Genomic DNA, 20,702 nt, shown 5'->3' on the forward strand with positions numbered 1-20,702 from the left:
AATGAAAACCAAAATCTTGATAAAGAGGTAGGCATGGTGGCACCCTGTTGTTGCAGCTGCTCAGGCAGCGGAGTCAGGAGGGTTGCTTGAATAACCCATTTGGAGGTCAGCATAGGAGGTGTACAAAGATCCTATCCCCAACAAAAATAAATCCAAACCAACACAAAACAAAAATCACAGATTACATATCTTCCCAGTAAGATTAGATGTTACTAAAGGGACAAAAATATGTCAAGTACTATTAAGGATGTAGAGAAATGAAACCTTTATTCAGTGATGGTAATAATATAGGTTAGTATAGCCATTATGGAGAGTAGTAACATTTTTCCTCAGAAAAATAGAACCACCATAGAATCCAGGAATCCAGAATTACAAATGTTTGAGTGCCTACTTAAAGGGTAAAAAAGATCAATATATTGAAAAACAACCAGAGTCCTAAGCTTACTAAAAGATTATTCACAGTAATCAAATATCAACATAGATGTCTACAGGTCCATGAATGAAGGAAGAAATAAATGTGTTGTATAGTTAAAAGACCATAACGTTAACCATAAAAAACATGAAGTCCTGTCATGGGTGATATTATGAACTGGCCTGGAGGACATTTTTTAAGTGAAATCTGTCAGACATAAAATAATGAATAGTATGCTGTCACTCTGAAGAGGAATCTGGGTTGATCTCATAGAAGAGAGACCAGGGAGAATAGTAAAGATGGGTGAGAGGCAATAGTCAGTCAGCAGGTACAACATAATTGTTTGAAAGGGGTCATAATTCTGGTGTTTTAAGGAAAAGTGGAGTGAATGTAATTAGGAGTGGGACAGTGTATATCTCAAAATAGTTGGAAGAGAGAAATGTGAATGGACACATCAAAAAGAAATTATAAAAGATTACGGTGATGGATGTGTTAGATATTCTGTGTCAATCACTTCCCAATGTTCAAAAGAACCATAGAATCATGTTGTGTCACATAAAATACCTAAGTACATTATTTCAATCAAAACTAAATAGATTAACTGAAATGGAACTCTAAGAAGATCTTGGCAAGCAATTTCCATCTAGGTCACAGAGTACTGATTAGCTGAAAAGAAGCACTTTCTTGCCTATGGAGTAGTTTGGCTCCTGTGAACTCACATTTTCATGTTTTTATTTTAGTAAGTGGAATGGTTATCTCTTATTATATGTACTGCTACTGTTCTACTTGTGGTTCATGGAAAATTGATCTTGCTTTATAATCCCATTAATGGTTTTCTATATTTTATTTAATATTTGTTTTGAAGATAATAGGGTAAAAGATCACAATGTGATGTTTTCCTAAATTTACATAATCTATCTAGAAAACTAGAAAACCACATAGAATGAGCCAAACTTATACACATAGGTAAGTACATATGTGAATATATCAAAGTTTTTAATATGAAACATTTTAGATTGAACACCAACATGAATCACCCAACCTATCCAATAAAGATGGCTGAAATCTGTGCAAATATATTGAGTAAATGGGCTCTTCTATATTGTACAGCCTTAGTTGATTTTATAATTGAATGAAAACCTCAATTAAAATATCAGGAATGATAATTCAAACTCATATTCTCAACATTTTAAGGAATCTATTGAAACAATTGAAGAGATGTTTATAAATTGGTAATAATGGCAAGGACAAGATGGTAAACAAGTAGAAGCTTTTGCCATCAGACCAAATGAATGGGTCTGGATACCTAGACATCCAAGATGGGCATTTTTCTTTCTCTCTCTCTGATTTTCTTTTTAGTTCTCTTTTCTCCAAATCTATTCCTTGTAGTCATCCTCCAAGAGCCATGAAACCTTCCTGTTAGTATGCAGTCTTTAACCATTTCTTCTCCTCCCCGTTCCTATCACACATCTCCATTTATACTTCCCTCCTGTCTGCAACTAGAAATACTCTCTAATTCATATTTTCTTCTTTTTCTATTTAGACACCCACAATCTTCCTTCACTCCTTATAAATTTAGTGGATAAAATAGAATGCCAGATCATCTTTTTGATTTGTTTTCCTCATGTTTGTCTTTCTGTTAAATTTTCTTCATTATCTTCCTCATCTCTCCCTCAAGATAATATTAGCTAGATCATTTCTCACTATCCCAGTCCACTTTCTCATTAACCTCTTCTCTTAAGCTCAGGTGCCACCCTTTTCTGTTATTTAAAACTATATACCACATATTAATCACTAGAATTATTCCCCCCTATCTATCTCCCAGTACCACACTTATTACTTTCAGTCATCCTAGATCATGAAAGTAGTGCCAGAAAAACTGGTTACATGCAGAAGGATGAAACTAGATCTCTATCTCTCACCCTGCATGAAAAATTGCCCCGAGTGGATAAAAGATCTTTATATAAGACATGAAACTTTGAGAGTACTATAGCACAAAATAGGGAAAACTGGAAGGTATAAGAAGAGGCAGGTTTTTTTTAGTAGGACCCTAATTGCCCATGAAACAAGAGCAAGAACTGACAAATGGGACTGCATCAAATTAAAACATCCCTGCACATCAAAATAAGAAATTACTAGAATCAAGAGACAACCAACAAACTGGAAGAAGAACTTCACTTTGCTTCAACAAGTAAAGGATTAATATCTAGACTATACAAAGAGCTCAAAAATCTAGAAATCAAAAGAACAATCTAATTATTAAATGTACAAAAGAACTGAAGAGTTTTCAGAAGAAGAAAAACAAATGATTAATGACCACTGGAAGAAATATTCAATATCCTGAGCCACGAAGGAAATTCAAATCAAAACCATACTAAGTTTTCATGATACCCTAGTCATATTGGCCAAACAACTGTAAATATTGGTCAGATATGGAGAAAAGGAACCCTCATAAAATGTTGATGGGAATATAAGCTGATGTAACCACTATGAAAGTCAGCATGGATATTACTCAAAGACTAAAAATAGACACATATTATGACCCCACCATACCTCATGGTCATCTATCCAAAGGAGTATATATTAATATGCAAGAAAATACATGCACACCCATGTGTATAGACTTTATTATGGTGAGGTGCATTCCTTCTATTCCTAATTTTTAAGATTTGTTATTATACAATAATGTTGAATTTCGTCACGTTTTTATCTACATCAATGAGAGACTATGTGACTTTTGTCTTTGAGGATTTGCATATATTAAGCAATCCTTATATTCCTAGAATGAAAACAAGTTGGTCATGGTGTATGAACTTTCAATGTTTTGTTGAATTATTTAATTGAGAATTTTTGTGCCTATGTTAATCAGAGATTGGTCTATAATACTCTATTTTTGTCATGTCCTTGTCTGGTTTTATAATTGTAGTTAAAAAAATCAAGACATTAAAAACTAAACCATGGCAAAAAACAAATGAGCATGAAAATATTCATAATTTTCTAATGCTCCCCAAATGGGAACTTTCTCCCAGGTTTCAAGTCTTTCAGTCCACTAGATGGCAGTGGAAATCAACTCTAGAACAGTGGCAATTCACAGCCTTGTACTCCTTTTCTAGGGGAGTACTTGAAGATCTGAATACATTTTCACTGAAGGCTTCTGAGGTGTGGGCCCTCAACTGACCATTTTTATACTATCTCCCCTATACTTGTAGCTGTTCTCTCTCCCAGTTCCCCAATAATTCATAGTCTGTTGTAGTCTCAGCACAGCCATTTCTAGCATGTCTTCTGTGGTGGCACACCTCTGCTATAGGACAGGAAGTCAAACACAGCATCTCAAGACAAGGATGCATGCCACAACAATTTCATAGATGGAGGTGTGTCTGACAGTAGTATTCTGCCAGTCCTATGGGCTCTATCATTTTTCCCGGTGGGGTTTATATTTAGATGGGCCCAGTGCCTGCATTCCTCCCACCATGTTCTCTGTTGCATTTGAGACTGTGCATTGGATACTCTGCAGTTTCTGTGCACTATGCGATAGTGACTTCTCTGTCCTGTGCCATCTGCCATTGCTTCTTCTCCCTGCTGTAGCCTTTGACCCTGAGGCCAACTATGCTTTGTCTACCCTAGACTACCCACTACTGCTTCTCTGCCATGGCCACATGCCTTGGATTCTCCACTCTAGTCACCCATAGTGGCTTCTCTGCCCAAGGACATATGGCTTCTTTGCCCTGAATGTTGCAGCTTCTAGGTCCCAGATCATGTGAAGCAGGTTAGAATTAAGGAAAATTCGGGAATCTTAGAAAATATGACTTAATTTTGATTTCAGATTGAATCTTTCTCTCTTTCTCTGAGCCTTCTTTTCAATTGCAAATGTATGTAGGTTAGTCACACCTAGCTCAAGGACAAATCAAACCACTCCCAGAAGGCCCAGGAACCACCCTACTCATCAGTTATTGGTTGGGAATCACAAGGTTCTTCCCTACCCATAGATTAGAATAAGTTTTAAAAGCTCCCAGAAAAGAGAAACACACTCTCTTTCCAGCTTCCAAATTGCCTCACCATATCCCATTTTGTAATTCTCTTCACTAACTTTTAATAAACTCCATTTAATTTCATGTGTCCTGCTATGGATTCTTCCATATGGGACACAAAAAATTTGGAAATCTTCTGACCAGAGTCGACACCATTACCAGCCAACATGTGCCCAGCCAACCTAGGAGATAAGGTGAGCATCCAGTCCCTATAATTAAAAGGGTAATTTCCAATCTCTTTTATCATGCTTTTCCCTCTGTCTCTCTGAAACAGTAGCCAAAATAATGAACTGAGCTCTGCCCTCAGAAAATGAAGCTGGGAGGTGCCATTCAATGGGTCCCTGTTGACCAACCATGGGAAGCAGATGTGTCAAAAACCCTACATTTGCCTGCTCTGAACCAGCATGCAGATCACACTCAGGGAACAGGTCATACTAAAATTGTAGTGCCCCACCCCCAATGCACAGGTAGATTATAGCACATCAGCATCTTTCCCCAAATATGCAGCTCAGAGGTGCTGGGATGCACTGCATTATCCTACCTCCATCTTGACCCAGGCATGCAGGGCTCACACACCCCAGGTCTCTGGCACACCAGTGCTGTCACACCCAAGCAACCACTTGGTTCAGGTAAGGCAGACCTACTGTGGTAATGAGTGCTACAGGGCATGCCTTCAATATTCATCCTGGGGCAAGAGGAAAGAATAGGCTGCCCCCCTGAGGCCAGGCCCATCTTTGTCATTCCCTGTCCCACACTTCTGTGCAGAACCTCCACTGAAATTGCTTTTCCCTGGTAACCCAGTCCCAACTATTACTCTTACTCTCCCTGTTCACATGGTATGCAAGGTTTGAAGAAATGCTCATCCCAAGGTCATGTTCCCTATTCTATGGATACATGCCCCAGGCCAACCAGTAAGCAGCTGGCACACTTCACTGATGGAGTTAATGGGGTTAGTAACCAAATTCTAAAGATATTTTCTATGTATATTTTCTTTAAGGAAGTTAAGAAGGGCTGGCAGAGTGGCTTAAATTGTAGAACAACTGCATAGCAAATATGAGACCTTGCGTTCAAATCCCACCTTGTTTGATTTGATTTCCTGTTCTCTTCATTGGGATAATAATTAGGTTAGCCTTGAGCATCAGAAGTCCATTCCAGAATATTCATTCAGGAGTGTAGATATGGCCCTTTGGAAAATGCTTGACTCAAAGACATAGGGTACCTTACCACCTGCTCATGCACAGAGATGTCCACTGTAAGCCAGGTGGAAAGGACCTGCACCTGGAACTTCCTTCATTAAAGAGGAACACCTTGCAGATCTTGGAAGTTCTCTCTCTCTCCATAGAGCAGATTCCCTCTCCTTTCCCCTCTCTCTTTTTGCCATCCAGTATAGAGGAAGCCAACATATTCGGCACTTGGCTGTATCCTAAATACTGGGAGCACTTTGACCCTGCTAACTTAACAAAGAATGACAGAAAGTGTCTTAGTGCCCATAATACTAACTCATATAGGCAGCATGACCTGTATAAAGGAAGATATCTTATCCTTATAACAGATCGCTATTTTGAGCCTATATGTTACATGTAACATGTCTTTGTGTTCCCTCTGAGAACCTTTTGGAGAAACTGTGTGGTCACAGGAAATGCTGCCACCATGATGAAGTTACCACTTGTCAATCCATCTTGCCATTTCCTAAGGATAGGAGACTCATGGGTTATACTATCTTGTCTTTCCCTAGGAAAGTTGTGACTAACCTGCAGTTAGAATTCTCTAAATTGATGAATTAGTTAATGTAGTTTTATACATGTTTTTAATGTATTAATCTGTCAGTGATTGGACATGACCTAGGTGTTTGTTAAGGATCTATTATAAACTACTTAAGACTCTAACTGACTAATCTACTAAAAATAATATCAAAGGGAAGATTCTTTTAAGAGTGCACGCTGAATTAATGTAATGTTTCTGTGTTTCATTGTGTGCATTCTGAGTATGTCTTAGTCTGTCTCCTACCAAAGTACTTGTGGCCACTGAATTTTTACTTCTTTGAGCTCATACATATACATTAAATTGACACTTTTGGCATGCTTAGATGAAAATATCTTTCAGTGTATGTCTTTAGAATGGTTCTTAAACTGCTTTTATTAAGTTCATGTGTAAAACTATTGCCTCAAAATTTATCTAAAGTTCTTATTCTAACTAGGTATAAGTAACTATCGTCTGCTTTGGACTAAGGAAAATTTATAAACAATAATTTTAATCTGTTCCACTCTGTCATGAGTGTAATTTACATTCAACTCTTTTTAAATTAGGTTTATTAACTCCTGTGTTCTTGTAGATTGCTATTATAAAAAGGATAGTTTATTTTTCTTCCTGATCCTTCTATTAAGATATAAGGATTCTAAAAGTGTTTTATTAAAAATAATATCTCAATTTTGGATTTTGTGGAGATTATTTCAAGATACAAATTAAGGCCTTAAACCTTACGAGTTTATAGTAAGTTGACTGTTTTTAAAGTTTACATAAGAAATTTTCTGAGACTAAAATTTGAGGTCAAAGTTAAAGATACTGATATATGTCTAAAAATGGGTTTTCAAGATAACTGACAGGGATTTTTAGTGCTATACATTGTTATAAAAATTACCAAAGGCAAAACAAATGTTTATCCTCCAGATGGAATGATGGGGCCTCAAGTTTTATTGGGGCCTACCAAAAAATGATTAAACCTAAAATACTGGATACTGTATGCCATTAATTCTCAATGACTGAGCCTGTTATCCTTAAGGCTCCAGAGGCAGCATCCTGCTGTATGCCCCAAGCCATCTGTTAATTAACATAGGCAGTCTGGGATGTGATTTCTTATCAACATCTAAGTCAGGGCTCTCAGATATCTGGGCTTCCTAACTTTATGCTTCCTCCCCTAGTTTGTTTCTGTTTCTAATCATTTGAGACATTACTCTTGCTGGCTTATTATTACTATCTTTTCAAAAATGTACTTCTTCCCTCATTCTTCCCACTTTACAAGCTGACTGCAGCCCTAAAACCTGGGATGTGCATGTGCTGCTTGGTTCTTCCCTCACAATCACAAAATCCTGAGCTTTCTGCCCACAACTTCACACCAAATCAAGTGAGGTCCTAGATCACAGGCAAAACTGACCTGTATGCCCTTTGCATCTGTATGCCCTTTTCTTTGAGTCTTCATACATGATAATTTTGGTGGCCTTTGTAAAAGTAATGTCCCAACACACAAATTGAATTCCCATTCCTAGTGTACTAAATGGCATCAATGATAATGAAAATCACCTTATCTTCTAGAAATATATTGTTTCAACTACCCCAAAAGGATACTCTAATAGTGCTTGTACTAGATGGTCCAAAGCACTCTTTTGTATTCTTGCATTGAGAAACGGTTTCTGTATTGGCTCATAGCTTTCATCAGCAAAGTTTTTTGTGATTTGAATTTGATAGTGAATTCTTCTACTGGTTGCAAAATGTCAATATGTTTGTTTTTAACACTCAGCAGGTAGTCTTCCTTTATATTTTTATCTTTTCATGTTATGTGTTGTTTTTGGCATCAATGTGACTCTTTGCCCAGTGTATGATGGATCTAATGTTTTATTGTTTATTGGCAAACATTTCTTAAGTTAAAAAAAAACCTCATTAAACTAAATGAATAAGTACTCTTCATAGCTCATTTGAAATTATTTACATTTCTTGTGCTGTACTTAATCTCCTGCCAGACACAAAAACAAGGTATTTTTCCCATAACACTGAGAAAACTAAGTAAAAATTCTTTTAAATAGTTCTAATAACAGCAGTGCCTTCCATGCATATCAAAATTTTATAAAAACCACTTACAGATTTAAAGGGGTATACTTGTAAACAGCCATAGAACTTTTAACTAAGGTATACTCTATCTAAAAAGGTCTTTGACATTTTTTCTGTTTATGACATTCATATACATATATACAAATGATAAACAATTAAGCACTAAAACAGTGTCTTTTTGGGATTACTGACACTGTCTTCTTTAACATTGGGAAATTTAGGGTTTTTAATTGTCAGTACTATATTGTTAGTACTGTCAACCTGCTACTTAAACTAAACAAAATTCAAGATTTAAACTCTGAAGCTATTACTGGCTCCTTTATATGTAAAGTAAGTTTTATGTTCAAGTATATAAGCCTACCTAAAATGAAGACTTGTGAAAAGACACTGTACCAAGCTGTGTCTTAGTCTTTTTGAAAGTTTGTGTATACATTTCTAATTGTAATATGAGAGGTTTAGTAATACTGCTCACAATTAGAGGCAATTAGTTTGTTATGTTAATTATTAAACTGTTAACCATGGTTATTTTAAGTTTTGTCATTCTGATCCTTCAGGAATATTTATAGACAAACCCATGGAAAAATGCCTCTGAAGAGTACTTATCTGTCAACTGAGTCAGATATTCTTAAGTATTGGGGTCATTTTGCATTTTTAAAATAAAATTTCATAATTGTTGTCTGTTGACACTTTACACCAATTTTAAGATGCCAGTACAACCTCTATGGGACAGACAATAAGACATAATTAAGCCCACCTTAAGAACCATTTTTATAAGTCTCATTATTGCTTAATTGGACCAGAAATTTCATGTTTGAACTCACTTCTGATCTGTTTCCACCGTGGGACAAATCTGACTTTCCTGAAGAAAGCTGCTCCTGGTGAAGAGAGACCAATCTGTGAAACTGACAGAATCTTCAGATGCAGCTGTTCAGAGAAACAGTTTAAAAGGCTACACAAATGATGAGATTTCGTCCAGATCTATTTAGAGTTAATTATGCCAACTCTATAAAGGTAAGCAAAGCTGAGAGACTTTTAAAAAGGGGTTCTTACACATGTGCTATCTGATAGTAAAGCCTTCTAGGCTTCTGGCAAAAGGCAAACTCATGTCTTTGGTCAAGGCCTTCTGTTTCAGCAAAGGCAATACAAGCATTTCTAGTAGCTCCAGATCTTTCCTTTTAATATTCATAATTGTTTACTCTCACTTTTGTACTCTAGTTTCAATGATATCTAACTTCTACTTAGACACCCTATTTTCTTTCTGTACAGGACTGACTGTGATTGATGTTGCCCTCTAATTACAAGCACCTGTCCCCTAATGTAGATATTACCTTAAAGTAATCCTTCATTGCCCACTATAGTGGCACTCCAAACAAAGGGCCATCCAATAGTTTAGGAACAGCTACAATTGTAGAAACCTATAGGAAAATTAAACAGAAAACTCTCTATTACTTTTATAAATGAAAATTTAGATTCTTTATCCTTCCTGCTACTCCTGGCAGGCCTCCTTCTGATGTTTCTATCTATGTTTATTTTCTAAACCAGATTTGTCTCTTCCAGGATAGAGGCCATTAAGACACCAATTATGAGTTAACAGGGCTACTGAACTCTGCAGATGAACCAGATGACCATGAGCAACCTTGATGGTTCCAGACAATAATTCAAAAAACAAGACTCAAATTCTGTCAAAGGAGCCCCAAGGGAAACAAATGGGAGAGACAATGTTCAGTTTGCAGTTTGGTCTGCTGTCCCTGGTCAGCTCAAAGCAGATTCAGAAGGACACCAGCCCCTCAGTAATCTCAAAATGATGTTTTACGGGATATTGTCTCTCAGGTGGAAGTTGAGGCAGTTCAGGATTCTTAGAAAATATGACTTAAGATTGTATTTCAGGTTGAACATTCCTCTCTTTCTCTGAGCCTTCTTTAAAACTGCAGATGTGTGTAGGTTATTCACACCCTTCCACAAAGACAACTCAAACCACCCTCAGCTGACCAAGGGACCACGAATGCTTCTCATCACTCATCAATTATTGGTTGGGAATCACCAGATTCTTCCCTTATCATAGGTAGGCACAAGTTTTAATAGCACCTGGAAAATAGAAAGATGCTGTCTGTTTCCAGCTTACAAATGGACCCACCATGTCTCCATGTCTCCTTTTCTAATTCCATTCCTTAACTTTTTTTGTTGTTTTGTTTTGATTTTTTGCAGTACTGGGGTTTGAACTGAGGGCCTCATACTTGCTAGCCAGGCTCTCTACCACTTGAGCCACTCCACCAGCCCATTCCCTAACTTTTAACAAACTCCATTTATGCACATGTGTCCTGTCCTGGATTCTTCCATGTGAGACACAAGGAATTTGGAAATCTTCTGAACAGAGACTGCACCATTGCCATAAACACATGGACCTGTGTGATTGGCGATTACCATAATGTTTGTGAGATATTTATGGATTCAAACCTAGTTTGCTCCCAGCACCAACCTGCACAGTGGTTTTATAAGAAACCTCTTACCAGGTTTAAGAGTCTTCTGTTAAAATCCTTAAGGGTAATTTACGTGTGGGATCTCATTATTTTCAGATGAATATATTTTGCTTCCTCCTTTCCTAATTGCATCACTTTTTTTTACCTTAATTTATTGCTGAACTAAGATCACAAGAACTATATTTGATAGGAGTGGATATAGTGGATGCTGTTCTCTCATTTTTTATTTTAATGAAAATGCTTCCAGTTTTTCCTCATTCAGTTTTTCTCTACTAAGTATAACATTGGATGTAGAATTTTCATAATCCATTATTATGGGGATGTATGATCCTTTTATTCCTAGTTGCTTTGGTACTTTTATCACATTTACTATTGCATGCTCATGTGCTCCTCCTCTCCCTTCAGTTTCACAGCAAATGTTTTGGCTCAGACTTCTGGAGACACAAGAAAGTGTTTGGATGTCATTTATTAACCATATTTTCTCTCCAGCTGTTCTCTCTCTCTCTCTCTCTCTTTCTCTCTCTCCTTCTTCTCTTGAGTCATGGTCTCTCTAAGTTGTCCATGCTAGCCTCAAACTTTCCATCTGTACCTTGGAGGTAAAAGCTCTTTTATCATTTTTTATTGGTGTATACTAATTGTCTAAAGAAATTTCATTGTACAATTCCCATACATACAGAAAATGTGCTTTGATCAAATTAAACCTTTCTATTACTTTCTTATTTCCCTTTGCATCTTTTTAATTTTAATAAGTGTTGTCATTCTACTGAAATAGAGATTTTCTAGGAAACTGCAATTTCTTTAAAAAGGGTTGGTGTTTTAAAGAGAGCACCTAAAAATGGCCAAATCTCTACTGACAGTGCAGATGCTGGCTCTTGACTGACACGCCACAGAACTGAGGAAGGAGGAGTATGATAATCAATTATCAAGATTATTATCTTTATCCATGAGATCTACAACTGTGCTTTCAACCATATGATGACCAAAAGCATTTAAATCTAGAGCTAAAACACTTGTAATTGCTAGACAGTTGTATGCCTCTTACCTAGCATATCCAATACCCTGATTTTTATCCCAAGTACTGTAAAAATAAAATCATATGTTCTGAAAATCTGTATAATTTTTTTCTTTTAATTATTTCATAACAAATGCTGTACAGTAATGTTTACACAGCATTTATATTATACTAGCTATTATAAGTCATCTATAGATGACAAATTAATGGTAAGATTACCATTAAGACAAATCATATACAAATAATATACTATTTTATATAGGAGGTCTGAGTTCCAGCAGATATTTTTATCTTTAGTGGGTCCATAGAGCAATCCCACCAAAATAACTAGGGATGAATATAAGCCCAAGTTAAATTTCTACAGAACCTGTTTCTTATAAAAATTTTTCACGTATAACAAAATGTTTCATTTTGTTCTGTGATTTTGGTTGATTCTGACAATTTTGAATGAGTTTATTTTAGCATTTTCTCATTAATTGTTTTAGTAGGAGAGTGATTTCCCAAGGCCTTTAGTGTTACACTATTTTCATTTGTTTGTGGTGGTACTGGGGACTGATCTCAGGTCTTGTGCTTGCATTGTGCTATACCACATGAACCATGTCTAAAGTTTTCACTTAGTTATTTTTTAGACAGATCTCACTATGTTGTCCATACAGCTGTGGAAATCTTGGATTCAAGAAAATGTCATTTTTAAGCCTTGCAACTCTCTGGAACTAGAGCTGATTGCTAACATGTGTGGCTCACCATCTCATTACAGAATTTGAACTCCCACCTGCTTACTTTTGCTTTATCCATTGGTAACTGGTGACAATCGGATTGCTGACTTTAACACCACATGTGGACTATCTCCAAAGGATCAAAATCAAGTTTTCACAGTTTTGTGGTAGTTTTTTTTGTACATTGCACAGGTCCTACTACCCATGCCTGGCCAATTATGAACGGCATGATGAAATCTTGTGCCAACAAACTCTGTCCTGTCCGGATACAAATCATCCCATTGTCCAGCCTATCTGTATTGTATATCATACCCATCTATATTTGATTAAATACTGTTGTATCACAGTGCTTGTATTCAAATGATTCTTATTTTGCATAAAAATGTTCAAGATTAGTGATATGCCAACATGCTTCCTTTAAATACAGAGGTGAAAGTTTATTATTACATTATTTGTATAGGAAAGAATATAGTGTATATAAGTTTGGTGCTATCAGCTTTATGCATTCACTTGGCATATTGTAACTTGTCTTTTGCAGTTGGAGGAGATAAGACTACTTAAGCACTGTGTTTTTTGCAAAATGTTACTTTATCACAATATATGTAGATGGACTGTTTCTCCTTATGGCCCACAAATCACAACCTATTCAAGATAGAGTGGAAAAAGAAAGACTCAATGGCAACATGAAGGTCAGAGTCACATGGAATAATTTCCTATTCTCCACATTTCCAATGTGGTATTTCAGTTTATTTGAAGTTATACCTTAAAACAAAGTTTTAAGGTTGATTGAGGCAAATTTACCATCCTTATTTCTTCCACAGTAAGCAAAAGAGTCTCTAAATGTAATTAATTTGAAGAAATTCACAACAGTAACACTAATACTTTTTAAGGAGAAACCTTGAAGTAAATATATTAACAAGTTTAAGTGATGTGCACTAAGTGTTTAGAATGCAAATCAAAATAGAAAATTGTATATTGAATATCTGAAGTGTAAGTCTATGGTGTCTGGCTCCCCTGATTTTAGACCAATGGAGGTGCAGGACACCATGGTCTGCCAATGTGTGGAAAATGATGCTACTCAACTATAATGACAGCAAAGGAGCAAACAAGAACATAGGAATGGACTAGAAACAAGATATTGCTCAATCCAGACACATCATAATCAAAACATTCAGCACACAAAACAAAGAAAAAATATTGAAAGCTGCAGAAGAGAAAAGACAAATCACATATAAGGCAAACCCACTAGAATAACAGCAGAGTTCTCAACTCAGACTCTAAATGCAAGAAGGTCATGGAAAGAAATACTTCAGGCCCTGAAAGAGAGCAACTCTCAATGTAGACTACTCTGTCCAGTAAAACTACCCTTCCTAATTGAAGGAGAAAATAAAACCTTCCACTGCAAGGAAAAGCTAAAGCAATTCAAGATTACCCAGCTAGCAGTACAGATTAAAGGACTTTTACATACAGAAGAAAAAATGTGAGACCAGAAGACTTAAGAAAGAACAAACCCATTTGAGCAAGCAGACCAGTAAACAAGGAATAGGTAAAACTAAACAACAGGGGAATGAAGATGAAACAACAGACACCTCTCAATATTAACTGAATATAAATGACTTCAGTGCCTCAATGAAAAGATATAGAATAGCAAACAGGTCTTAAAAAAACAAGACCCAATCATACGTGGCTTACAAGAGATTCATCTCACTTAAAAAATAAACACTGGCTTAGAGTCAAAAGATATAAAGAGGTTTTCCAAGAAAATGGACCCCATAAAGAGGAAGGAGTAGCTATACTCATATCTGACAAAGTAGACTTCAGACTAAAATCAGACAGAAGAGATAATAAAACATCACTTCTTATTAATAAAGGAACAATTCATCAAGAGTAAATATCAATCCTTAACATACATGCACCAAACACAGGGGTACCCATACACATTAAACAAAATCTAATGGACCTAAAAGCACACATAGACCCTAACATAGTGACAGTGGGAGACCCGAGTACACCACTATCACTAATAGATAGGTCATCCAGGAAAAAGATCAAGAAAAACTTCAGAGCTACTCCACACATAAAACCAAATAAACATGGTAGATATCTAGAGAGTATTTCACCAATCAGGCAATACACATTCTTTTCTGTACTTCATTGAACTTTTTCCAAAGTAGATCATATTTTAGATCTACTTCCAAAGTAGATCACACAAAACCAGTCTCAACAAATTCAAGAAAATTAAAATAACCCCCCCTGCATCATATCAGATCACAATAGAATAAAACTAGACCTGAACAACAAAAGAAACCACAGAAAATATTCAAACACTTGGAGACTGAACAACACAAAGCTAAAAATATCTGGGTGTAACCAAAGAAATACAGGAACAAATCAAAAAATTCCCAGAATTCAATGAAAATGAAAATGCAACCTACCAGAGTCTGTGGGACACAGCAAAGGTTAAAGGGAAAGTTTATAGTTAAAGTGCTATTTATTAAAAAAAAGAACCTCTTATATAAACAACCTAGTGATGCAACTTAAGATACTAGAAAAACAGAAAAAAAGGCCCCAAAACCCAAAACCACCAGAGAGAAATAGTAAAGATTAGGGCTGAGATCAATGAGACAGAGAACAACAACAAAAAGCTATATGAAGAATCAATGAAACAAAAAGTTGGCTCATTGAAAAGATTAATAAGATTGACAACTGCTTAGCTAACAAGACAAAATACAGGACAGAAAAGACTCAAATTAACAAAGTCAAAAATGAAAAAGGAAACATAACCACAAATACTAATAAAATCCAGAAAATCATGAAAGAGTGCTTTGAAAACTTACATTCAAGTAAACTGGAAAATCTAGATGAAATGCAAAATTCCCCAAGCATATTACCAAACAAAATTAAACCAAGAAGATATTAAACACCTTAATAATTCTACAACAATCAATGAAATTGAAGCAGTAATAGTCTGAAGCAGTAATAATCTCCCTTCAAAGAAGAGTCCAGGACCTGATAGATTCACAACTGAATTTTAACAATCCTTTAAAGAACTAACACCAATACTCAAAGTTTTCCAGGAAATAGAAAGGGCTTCATTCTATGAAGCCAGCATTTTAATCATTCCAAATTACAATAAAGATGCAACCAGAAAGGAGAATCATAGACCAATATCTTTAATGAATATAGATACAAATATAGCAAACAGAATTTAGCAGCATGTCAAAAAGATCATACACCATGACCAAGTCAATTTCATTCCGAGTATGCAAGGATGATTCAACATAGGTAAATCCATAAAAGTAATACAGCATATAAACTGAAGCAATGATAAAAATCACCTGATCCTCTCAATAGATCCAGAAAAAGCCTTTGACAAAATCCAACGTGCTTTCATGATAAAAATCTTTGAAGAAACTAGGAATTGAAGGAATGGTCCTCAATATAATAAAGGCCACATGTAACAAATCTAGAGCCAACATCATCCCAAATGAAAAGCAACTGAAACCATTGCCATTAATGTCAGGAATGTGACAGGGATGTCCACTTTCTCTACTTCTAGTCAATATAGCTTTGGAATTCTAAGCCAGACCAATAAGACAAAAGCAAAAATGAAAGGGATGCAAATAGGGATGGAAGAAGTCAAACTACCCCTATTTGCAGATTACATTATCCTATACCTAACAGACCCTAAAAATTCCACAAAAAAGCTACTAGATATCATAAATTAACGTAAAGAAATCAGTAACCTTCCTATGTACTGACAACAAACTGGCTGAGAAAAAAATCAGAGAAATAATATGACTTATAATAATCTCAAAAAAATAAACTACCTAGCAATAAAATTAATGAAGGAAACAAAGACCTTCTTAATAAGAACTGTAAGCTAGTGAAGAGACAAATAGAATAACACATCATAAAATGGAAAGACTTTCCATGCTCGTGGATTGGTAGAACCAACACTGTGAAAGTGGTCATACTTACCAAAAGCAATCTACATGTGTACCACAATCCTTACCAAAATTCCAATGACATCTGCACAGAAATAGAAAAGTCAATCCTGAAATTCACATGGAAACACAAAAAACCTAAAATAGCCAAAGCAATTCTGAGCAAAAAGTCCAATGGTGCACTCATCACAGTATACAACTTCAAACTATACTACAGAACCATAACAGTAAAAATAGCATGGTGTTAGCACAAAATACACAGGAAGACCAATGGATCAGAGCAGAATACCCAGACATAAACCCACGCATTTACAGCCAACTGACCTTCGACAAAGGAGCCCAAAACACATGATGGAGAAAAGCCAGTCTCTTTAACAAATGCTGCTAGAAAACCGTATATCCACATGTGGAAGACAAAAACTAGATGTCTGTCTTTCCCTCTCTACCAAAATCAACTCAAAGTGGATCAAAGACCTTAATATAAGGCCTGAAATGTTAACAAAAAACTGTAGGAATGAATAGGAACTACACGGGTCAGATAAGTGTAGTGAACGTCTTCCTAAACACAATGCAAAAGGCTCAGCATCTGAGAGAAAAAATTAACAAATGGGACTTCATCTAACTAAATTGGTTCTGCACATCAAAGGAAATACACACCAGACTTCAGAGGCAGCCTACAGAATGGGAGAAATTCTTTGCCAGATACTCATCTGATATGGGACTAAAATCAAAAAACTCAACAGCAATAGAATCAATACCCCAATGAAAAATGGGCACATGAATTAAACAGGGAATTCTTAAAGGAAAAGATACAAATGGCTAGTAAACACATGAAGAGGTGTTCAACTTCTTATAAAAGAGGTACAACTCAAAACAACACTTAGATTTCATTTCACTCCAGTTAGAATGCCATAAACAAGGGCAATAACAACATCAAATGTTGGTGAGGATGCAGTAAAACAGGAACACTTATACATTTTGTGGGAATGCAAATTACTATAGCCATTATGGAAAGCAGTGTGGATATTTCTCAGAGAGTTAAAGATAGAACTGACATGTGACCTATTGATACTGCTCCTTGGCATCGACCCAAAGGAATATAAGATAGGCACAATCAAGACACCTGTACACCGATGTTCACTGCAGCACTATTCACAATAGCCAAGCTTTGGAAGCAACTCAGGTGCGCTATGACTGATGAATGGATGAAGAACATGTAGTATATTTTACACAATGGCATATTACTCAGCCATAGGAATAAGACATGTGTTTTGAAAGTAAATGGATGAAATTGGAGGACATCAAGTTAAGTGAACTAAGTCAACCTCAGAAACACAAAGGCTATATGATTTCTCTCATAACTGGAAGATAGATCCAAAGATACATGTAAACACAAAAACAAGCATGATCATATATATACAAACTCAGATGTAGAATATGTTTGAAATACTTAGAACTACTGTATGGAACTAGGAGAAAGAGGGAAATGAAAAGAGAATGATAGAACATTGTATCACATAACATAAGATGTGAAGGTAGAGGATCCAAGGATGTGCACTGAAAGCTGTTGAAAAATTAGTGGTGTGAGGTAAAGGGGTAAGAGAGGGTAATGAGAGAGGTTGAATGGACCAAAGCAAAGTATGTCCACAGTGGACATACTTTGGGACACCCCTTTGAACATCAACTCCTAATAAAAATTTGTAATAAAATACATAAACAAAAATGAAAATATAGTCTATGGGTAGATGCTACATGGTGGAAGAAGCTTGTGTGTGGAAGAAACTGCTCACAACGTTGCAGCCAGGAAGCAAAGAGAAAGAGACTAAGAGGCTTGGGACAAGACATAGCCCCTAGGGCATGCCTTATGGATGCACTCTCTTCAACTAGATTACAACTCCTAAATTCACATAATCTCCAAAATGCCCATAAAATTACAAACCCATCAGTGTATAAGTTTAGATAACTTCAGAGCCCTTATGATCCAATTATGTCTTCAAAACTTCATCTCTGAACAAGGCTGTATTGAGGACCAAACCTTCAACATATAAGCTGTGGGGTATATGTCATATCCAAACTATACAAGTGTTCATGTCTATTTTTCATTCAAACCCTTAGTTGCTCCAGGTAACCAAAACATTGGTGACTTTCACTGGCATCTATTTCCTGTGACAACTTAGCCAGTTCATGAAGGTCCTATAAGACAAAAAATTTTAGAGTCACTGTGGACTTCTTCCATGTTATGGTATCTGCCCTTGAGTCTTTATTTCTTGGGGGCTTTACAGAACAAATCTGCTTACCTGGCCCTTCACTGGTAATGTCTGATTCAGAACAAGATGTAATTTTGTCTAAGAAGAATCTGTCCAGCTCCCTTGAGTATACATCAAATAATGAGATTTACCCGGAGGTAAAAGGAAATGTGGTAGGAAGAGAATAAGACACTGTGTTCTCCTATGGTCAAGGCACCAGTCATGCAGGAGTTCCTACCTTCTGAGATATGTGCATCTAAAGGATTTTTCCTTGGGAAGGAAATCACAGTGCACCCAGGACTAATGAGCACATTTCATAATTGATCATTCAGGGTTAAAGAGACTACAACTGCTCGGCCTATTTAATGGGCAGCCATCCTGAGATCAGTAAAAGCACACATGATCTTCCACGCAGAAATGATACCTCTTGCACAGGAGCTCATTTCCTTCTTGGTCCACCTGTCCTTCCAGGGGAAACATCTGCCATCTTCATCTCTCAATTTCAAGAGAGAAGTTAGAAACACCCTAACTGATGTCTTGAAGGTAAACAGAAGTTTCTTGAAAACTCCTTTACAAATTTGCACTGTTTAATAATCTCTTTCTCTCTTTCCTTCCCTTCCCTTTTTTTATCCTTTCCCTTCTCTTCCTCCTATACTATCTGTTTGTCATTGACATTTTTATTTCTGTTCTTCATTTTCTATCCTCCCTTCTTCCTTCCCTCTCCCTCTCTCCCTTCCTTCTTTCCTTCCTTCCTTCCCTCCTTGAAACCCGTAAAGTAAAAGAATGATCACATGCATTAAGTTGAATGTGAGACTCCAAATTAAGTTTTTGCCCCTTCATGGTATATTTACTTTTTAATCATCTTTCATTATAGTCAGATCATATTCTATCTTCCAAACTGCAGACACTTTATTCATCTGAGTATGAATTAGCCCTTTCAAAAAGTACATAATAATTATCTAGTTTCCTTCATGCTTTTATCTGCCAATGGGGTAGAATTAATTCAGTTTTCAACTTAACCATTTCTGGTCCCAGATTTCATCCTTTGAAACCACGACCATCCTTGATTTTTGGAAATATGTTGGAGAGCTGCAATTATAAGTAGTAGTTGAGCCTTTTTGTAGCACACACAAAGTCCTGAGTTTTATCCCCAGCATCATATATTTAAAATGATGCATACAAATGATTTTTATCTATGGAGTGTAATGGGATGATTCAATACATATGACCATTATGTAAATTTATCTGTATACTTACCCTAAGTATCATCTGATCTTCTTTACATATTTTTGAAATAAGGGAATCAAAGATTACTCCTGAGCTCTCTTTTCATGGCACAGAATACATTTATCTTCACAGTCCTCCTACTGTGCAACTGGAACACTATTGCTTGACTGTGAAGACTCTAAGAGTTAAGAGTCCATGTAGACCCAGTGAGCTCCCTTTCCAGTCCTACTGTGTATTTTAGAACTCCAAATGAAGTAGCAGGAAACACTCTAAAGTAATGCAAAACACCATGAGCAATAAAATACAAAAGGTGAAGTTACATTCCAGATTTAGCCATTTAATTCTGCCAGTCAGATCAACATACTTTAATTTTTTTAAAATTTGTTTTAAAAATAGTAACACACAAAAGCCCTCTTAATTGTTTATTCCCAATCTTGCATTCCCAGGAGTCATGAGTCTTTGGAATTTGGAGACAATCCACCATCCTTGGTTTAATGCTATTATGACATGTAAATATAATATATAAAAATTATAGACAATGCAAATGTCTACTGATAAGTGAATATTTGTTAACATTAGTGCAGACCTGATTGAATCAATATTGGGCACTACAGGAAATGAGGTGTTAAGTCACAAACAAATGTAAATTCTGAATTAAAAATACAGTATGATATCAAGTAAAAGCTTATGGATATGTCATAGCTCACTTTAAGGCCTCAAGGAGATTGATACATGCAACATCCACTATCATAGTTATCCCTGGGGAGAGAAGGATTGTGATTTGAAGAATAAACTGCAAAAATGATGATTTGAAC

This window comes from Castor canadensis, chromosome 14 (genome assembly GCF_047511655.1).
Source record: "Castor canadensis chromosome 14, mCasCan1.hap1v2, whole genome shotgun sequence".
Lineage (NCBI taxonomy): Eukaryota > Metazoa > Chordata > Mammalia > Rodentia > Castoridae > Castor > Castor canadensis.